Source organism: Antechinus flavipes, chromosome 2 (assembly GCF_016432865.1).
Source record: "Antechinus flavipes isolate AdamAnt ecotype Samford, QLD, Australia chromosome 2, AdamAnt_v2, whole genome shotgun sequence".
Lineage (NCBI taxonomy): Eukaryota > Metazoa > Chordata > Mammalia > Dasyuromorphia > Dasyuridae > Antechinus > Antechinus flavipes.
In genome coordinates this window covers 650,135,311-650,143,122 of record NC_067399.1, presented here as the reverse complement: position 1 = coordinate 650,143,122, position 7,812 = coordinate 650,135,311, and the positions used below count along the sequence as shown (strand labels likewise).

General features: G+C 44.0%; 1 long non-coding RNA gene across 1 annotated transcript; it reads right to left on the bottom strand.

Annotated features, from left to right (window-relative positions):
- LOC127552028 (uncharacterized) lies at positions 1-7,767 on the bottom strand. The gene is made up of 2 exons (XR_007951226.1): positions 7,730-7,767; positions 1-1,406 (listed from the first exon to the last, which is right to left on the bottom strand). It is a non-coding gene; the product is annotated as an uncharacterized LOC127552028 (long non-coding RNA).
- Positions 7,768-7,812: the final 45 nt, after the last annotated feature.

Below are 7,812 nucleotides of genomic sequence, written 5' to 3'. Positions count from 1 at the left end.
TTATGTGGGGGGTTAAGTTTTATTGATGTTTTTGATTCTCTATATTAGTTATTTCCTGATATTCCCTCCCACCCCTCCATTTAACCCTCCCTTATAACATAAATAACATACACACACGCAGAATTAAACAAAATCAATTGACAAAAAAAAGACCACATCTGACAATGAATGTCATATTCTGCTTTTGTAGTTCCCCACCTCTCAGAAAGAACAAAGAAGCAGGAATGAATTCTATTGTTTATTTTCCCAAATCAAGATTGAGGATTACAATGACTCTGACTTTGGCTATCTTCCTATTATTTCTACATTTTCCTCCCGGCAATGAGAGACAGCATGACTTAGAGACTAGGGAGCTGGCCTGGGGAGCCTGACTTGAAATCCTATAGAAACATCTTTGCAAGCTGCATACTGACTTTGAAATTCTCTTATTCACATTATCTACATTCTTTTGTATTTTTGTTGTTTTTTTTTAGATTGCCCAATTATATTTTAATTTGGTTCTGATTTCACTTGGGAGTTTTGCAAGCTGTGTGGGACACCTCTGTTCTAGCAAACTCTAAGACTATAGGTCCCACAGGAGATGCCACGTGCTTTGGGAGAAGAAATTTCCTCACCTGGGAGTTCTCTATGACAATGAAATCCCACTCCTCCATCCAATACCATCCCACAGGCGACAGAATAATGGAGAACGATTGCATTTTACTTTGGGGGACTTTTTTCCACGAAACTTGCATTAGAACCAGAGAGACCTCAGGTAAACTTAAAGAGATTAGAATGAAAGCCAACTATAAGCACATAGGATTTGTGCAAGCATGTTATACATTTTTTAAAATGAGGTTAACCCTGTCATCTGTGAGCCCTGTTTAGTCATGGAGGGAGAAATGGAGAGAAAACAAGATTACAGTATTTCAAATAATCTTGTGTGACTCAAATACCCCAGGCCAAATCTCTATGCTTTTATTGCTAGGCAGTCACCAATTTTTTTAACAGCTTATTTTCAAAAGAATACAAAACAACAGCAAACTACCAATGAGTAGTAAAACAAAGAAACTGCCCTTGGGAGCCACGGGCCAAATCATGTCCCAGGTTTTCTGTCACAGAGAGGGACTATTGCTTGGGAGAGAAGGGTTTGAGAATCACGTTCTAGTGAGGAAAGGAGGGGTCCCTGTCCCGGCTGGTAGAGGGCTCATAATCACAACAGGGCACCAGACACGTGGCAACATTAAAAGTGTTTTGATTTCCGTTTTCATGGTATCAGTGCATAAGTGTGCAATATATCCACAGATTGGTAGTTTTCCAGAGGAAGTCGTCACGTGGCTAAAAACACGGAGTAATGAGCAGCCTCTGGGCAGAGGGAAGAATTGAATTTATATTTGAAGATCCAGGCTGGAGAGCAGGGTCCCTGCCTGTGAAAATAAACAACACAGACATATCAGGAAGGGAGAACCACATGAAGGCTGGCTCCTTGCCTTAACGGGAAGCACCCGGGGTCTTCTCAGGCAGATCTGCAAGGACTCTGTGGGTGAAGGGTAAAGTTAAAAAAGCCTGGCTCCTTTAACCACCTCTGACACCAAGCTGGCCTTAGTTGGGTAACCTCTCTTGATCTCCTTTCCTTTATCTGAGAAATGGGAATAATAATCCATGTAATACCTACCTTGCAAGGTCATAAGTGTAAGGAATCTTCCAATCTAAAAAGTGATGGCTATTATTTAGATGATCGAGTGATGAGTGTATGCTGTCTGCCAAAAAGCTGATCGGAACTTTGGATTGCATCTGCAAAAATATAAAGTCTACAACTTCTAAGCATTCTTAACCCGAGCTCTGGTTTTTTGGTTTTAAAAAGTATTTATCATAATAACGATAGTTCAACATAACTGACTTCCTTTGTAATCCCACAGTTTATTTTGTGCATTCAAAAATAGCATTTCGAGAAAGGATCTATAGACCTTATCACTCTGCCACTGGATTCTATGACACAGAGAAGGTTTGGCTCTGGAAAAAGGAGGCAGTGGCCCCCCTCTCCTGGAATCCTGTGCAAGGTCCTGAGCACCCCATTTTAGGAAGGATATGGACAAACAGGAATGTGTCCCGAGGAGGATGGCCAGGATTCTAAGGGGCCTAAAAACCAAGCCAAGGACAGGATCAGTTGAAAAAGCCGGGCTTCTTTAGCTTGAATTAAAGAAGTCCTCGAGGGAACATGATGGCTGCCTTCAAATATGAGAAGGGCCGTCATGGAAAAGGGGATTAGGATCTGTTTTGCTTGGCCTCTGAGGGCAGGACAAGGACCACTTGGGGATAAGTTACAGAGAGGCTGATTTTGGCTCAAATGGAAGGAAACCTTCCTAATCACTGATGCCGTCCAGGGGAGGATGGGTGGGCTTGGAAAATACTGGAGCAGTGGGGGGAGGCGGAGGAAATTATCCTTGTTCCAAGTCAGGATGCCCATCAGATGGATGACCCTTTAACACTTGGGAGCTTTACTTTTACCTTTACACTCCTCCTCTTTCACCTGAATCACAGAGGTAGAAGCGACTGATGGGGAGAAAAACAGGCATGTGTCCTGGAAAGGGATCATGGTCCACAGACATATCTGGAAGCACCAAAGGGGAAACTTATTCCCACCCTCTTGTTTAACAAATGAGGCAACTGAGGTCCAGAGTGGTCAAGGATCTTCCTTAGGAACTAGATGGCAAGAAGGATAGGGCACTGGACTCAGAATCAGGAGTCTGAATCCGCCCTCAGACACTTACCAGCTATAAACAACATCTACCAACAGACTGTGCAACCCAAGCAATCTCAGTTTCCCTTAATTTCCTTATCTCTAAAATGGGGATAACAACAACAGTACTGATGAACAGGTCAAATGAGCTAGCATATGAAGTGCTTGACAAACTTTAATATTAGCAATTAGCTGCTGTTATTATTATTATTATTATTGCCCAAGCCCACACGGACAGCAAGTAGTAAAGTCAGAATTGGAACCCGTGGCCTTTGGAATCATTCCCAGGGGACTTACTAGGGAGAGTCCTTCAGATCACTGAGCCTTAGCCCAAAGGTGATCAGAAGGGGAGGAGGGGCATATACCTCTAAGGAATGGCGCCTAATGTCAGAAGATCTGTGTACAAGACCTTTCAAGAGGCCCAGAATATATTCTTCTCTAGCTCTGATCTATGTTCCATTCTCTCACTGGGCAGATGAAGGTTGACAGCTGCCGTTCTTTTTATAGGGGCCAAGTATTTTCTGTGACATGCTGAACACCAGGCGAGTGAGATTCACACATGCAGGCGCCCAATCAGTCTACAATCTTCCACAGTGAGGACATTGGCAAAGACCCCTCCCCCAGTCTAACTAACACACACCCTTAGAGATGGTCACCTCATGTGTGCTGCATCCGTACTCAGAGAAACCCGGGCACTGAGCATTTGTAGCTGCAGAGTGCTGTAAAGGGCACCTCATGGAACCCCCGGCTCGTCAAAGCTGGACTTCTTAAACTTTTTCTATCCTTTTCACCCAAGAAACTTTTATGCCACTTTGGGCATACATGTAAATATATATATATAATAGGTATACAATAAAACAGATATAAAATATATATTGTATAAAATAAATATGCAAATCAAACACTTGTTGATAAGAAATCATAATCTTATGACCCCCACATTCAGTTATGAGACTGTCGCCCACAGTTTTAAGAAGCTTTGCTGTGAAATATACAATTTATACTTATTTTTTTCTTTATTGCCCTTACCTCCAAAATATATTTGTATACCTGAGCTGGTCTGACCCTCACAAACTGGTAAGGTAGGAGGTTTAGGTATTATTAACCCCATTTTACACTTGAGGAAACTGAGTCACAAAGGAATTAAAGAGACTTGCTGAAAAAGTACATAGCAAATATCAGTGTTAACTTGTGCTTTGAAATAGGTCTTCCCTGTGCTTGAAGAGTTTTTTGTGGTTATTGTTTGTATGTTTGTTTTTGACTTTATAAGACAATGAGATACACACCCAACCTAAATCCACTTACATTTATGTTCAGACAGACTTCACACAGCAATATAACCTGTGTGCTCACTGTCTGTCTGTACAGACAAGCCGGGAAATGGCTTGATGGAGACCCCAGTCCAGCTAAGAAGCTGGGCTCCCCTAAGACACAAGGCAGAATAACAACAGAAAAGAACTGGAGAACTGGAGAGAGAAGGAGTGGGGCTGGCCCTTCCCCCTTGGCCAGGCTGACCTAGCTAGTGATAGGGGAACTGAGAAGGTCTCCCTGCTCACAACGGCCCCCTGCCTGCCTGCCCGCCACCTGTTGTGGGGCTGGAAATCCCACTCTTGGAGTCCCTCTTGGAGTGTCTCCAGCCCCAGCCTTTCTCCCTTTTATGCCTATTAAAATGTAAATAGGTTGGCCTACTACCCAGTGAACCAAAGGTGCTTTTTAAATTTTGTTTTGTTTTTTATTTTTGTTTTTAAACTCTGAGATGGAGACTAAGAAGGTTTGGTGGGGAAAAGGTATTAAGAGAGACAGGGAGTCTTTCCTGTCCAGGGAGTGAATAAAACTGGGCAATAGGAGGGCATTTGGACCCCTGAAAGGGAGGAGATGGGGTAAAACTAAGTATTAGGAAGATATTGTTCTGCTGGGGAAGGAAAGTCCAGAAAGGAAAGAAATGAAAATCCACTTGGGTAATTTATATGGAAAGGAATACCTGCTTTTAATTTGGGGTGACCTGTAGAGGGAAAAATTATTCTGTTTTGGAAATGACCTGGAAAGTTGTATGGAATTGTTCATTCCCCTTTTAGGACAGAGGAAGGAGATATCTACTTAACTAAGTGATTAGCTACCAGGAATATGGCAGAACACTCACCACCTACATCCAATTAATAAGCTTCCTGAGCCTGGGAGAGATGTTGGCCTATGGGTTCTGCCCAGAGAATACAAATGGGTGAATCCCCAAACTGGGAGGCTATAGTAGAAAGCACTATGCTCAGATGGCATCAGGAGGGCACCAGCCATTGGGGTTCCAGGACTGATAAGGATTGTGAGCCTCACTGAGCTTAGGTAACTATAGGCAAGGATTAAATTAGCAAGTATAGGTGCCACTCGGTCTGGAACGGGGCAGTTCCCTTTCATGCCCCTTTCTGATGATCTTAGCCTGGTATTGTATTTCTGAATTTGTATATTCTCTTTTTTCTTGTAAATAAACCCAAGAGAATGTACTCTTGTGGTCTAGAGGGGGGTGAAGGCAGGTGATAGAATGAGGAAAAAGGACAGTGAATGTTCCTAGCCAAAAACGTGGCTGGGGTGGAGAATGGGGAGTGGATACCTGGGAAATGGGTATGGTGGATCTCTGACCCTGCCCCAAGCTGGGCTGGCTCAGGGCTCTAGGTTGGGGATTAGTGAGTACGGGAATTCACAAAGTAGCAAAATGGGAAAAAACCAACTTTGGATCAGAAAGCAAAAGCCCCCTAAAGCAGGGCTTCTTCAGCTTTTCCCACTTGCCACTCCTTTTCACTCCAGAAATTTTTTGTGGCCCCACGTATTACAGGTTTACAAAATAGACATATGAATCAAAATTTTACTCATAATAAATAATAATTTCACGAGTCTCACATTCAGTTACAAGGGGTCACGAACCACAGTTTAAGAAACTAGGTCCTACATGTATACATAGATTGTATTTAACTTATACTCTAACATATTTAACTTGTATTAGTCAACCTGCCATCTGGGGGAGGGGTGGGGGGAAGGAGGGGAAAAATTGGAACAAAAGGTTTGGTAATTGTCAATGCTGAAAAATTACCCATGCATATAACTTGTAAATAAAAGGCTATAATAAAAAACAAAGAAATAAAATAAAATGTTAAGCAACTTAAAAAAAGAAAGAAAGAAAGAAAAAGAAGGAAACTAGGTCCTATATTCATTCCAGGAGCACAAACAGGGACCCCAAGATACCAGTTTATTTTAGCAGAACATACTGGCTCTGGAGTCCAAAGGTCCTGGGTTCTAATCCTGCCTCTGGTGCTTATCACCTATGTAGCCTTGGGTCTCTCTGAGCCTCGATTTCCTTACCCTTAAAATGAGGGGAATTAAGAGTAGAGCACTTCTAAGTTTCCTTCTGCCTGAAGAGTGAGAGCTCTCTATGTCCTAGACGCCCCCCACCCTGAGCAAGTTGGTGAAGTCTAGGAACCCCTCTGCAGAATCAGGATTTGAAATGAATCAAATAAAATACATAAGATTAGAAAAGAAACCAATTCTATTGAAATATTGTTTTAAAATACTTTTTAAAACCTGGTTAAGAACCTCTACTCTTAATCAGACCTAAAGCCCAGGGTTGGACCCATGGTATTCTAGGCTGATGGGGGTGAGGGAAAAAGCTTCTATCTTTAAATAAACCCTCCAGACTCCTCAGGGGCAGTCACCCTCCAGAGAGCTTCTCGACCCAGACCTTTCATGGCCATGAGGCCTTCAGCTGCACTGTTGGGCGCAAGCCAGCTGGGCAGTTAGGGCCTTCTCCACAATCCCAGCCCTTTCCTGGGGCCATACTGCTATGGTGACTATTTACCCCCTCAGTCTTTTCCCTATTGAAAATGTGACCAAGAGCATGAAGCCTGCCTGGCATTCCTTCCTAAACTCGGGACTGGATGTTCCAGTTCCTCTGCGCTGTTACAGGAACATTTTTCTGGTTGTCCTGTGCAAATTCATGCAGATTAACAGTCGTGTCTGTCTAAATCCATAGCTTCGTGGGTGCCCGAGTCAGAGGCGGGTATAGGAAGTTCTCTGGCTCCCCTTTTATTGACATGTCAGAACAAGATAAGGCTTAAGGGAGGCAGACAAGTCTTACTGTCCCATAAATGATCGTTTCATCCCCATCCACAGGAGCCCCCTCATGCTTCCAAGTGGCTCTCCTTGGCTTGAAACCTGTATTTCAGCCCGGGTTTCAGCCTTGCCCCTGGCACCTGAGCCTTCTGGAGAAAAATCTGGATTCTAGCTTGACTTGCTTCTGCTTGGCCCTTTTGCCTGGATCTCAATATTGTCCCTTTCCCCTCAGGAAGGAAGGAATTCCTCAGGCTCCGGGTTCCCGGGGTCATTTATGTAAAACAAGACAGGAGAATCCCCTGAACTCAGTAAGAGGAGAGATGATGTTGGTAAAGGGAAGATTTCTGGGTCGGCAATGAGGGGCTACTAGTCGGATCACTCCCCCTTCTCGTAGCACTACTCCACCTACACAACAGTCTAGACTCCCTTCACATACTAACCGTATCACTAGTCTCACCAACCCTGGACATAGCAACTTCTCTCCTCTGATACGCCAGCATAACAGCATTCATAGTCAAAATACCACTATACGGCCTTCACCTCTGACTGCCAAAGGCACACGTGGAGGCCCCTATTGCGGGGGCCATAGTGTTAGCCGCCATTCTACTAAAACTAGGAGGGTACGGCATCATGTGAATCGCAGCTTTTACTGAACCAGTAACAATAACCCTATGCTACCCAGCTCAGACTGGCCAAGGGACCAGGAGGTTTCCTGGTTGGAGGTTTGTCGGCCAATTTATCCCCAAGAGACGGAATTTGAGCCACTGCAGCTTAGCCTAGAATGGGTCAGGAAGGGGGAAGTAGCCCCAATGACTTCAAGTTTCTTGTCCCTGAACTAGAGGGCCAACCTTGGTGCTGGATGGAGTTTGGGCAGAGTGGGCCATATTTCAGGCTCAGGGTTTGGGCCCCCATACTCACCTCCAGGAGGGAGAAGTCATCCATCTCTTCCAATGTCTAAAGGCAAAAAAGCAAAAGTCACAAGCCCTAGTAGCTGACATGCT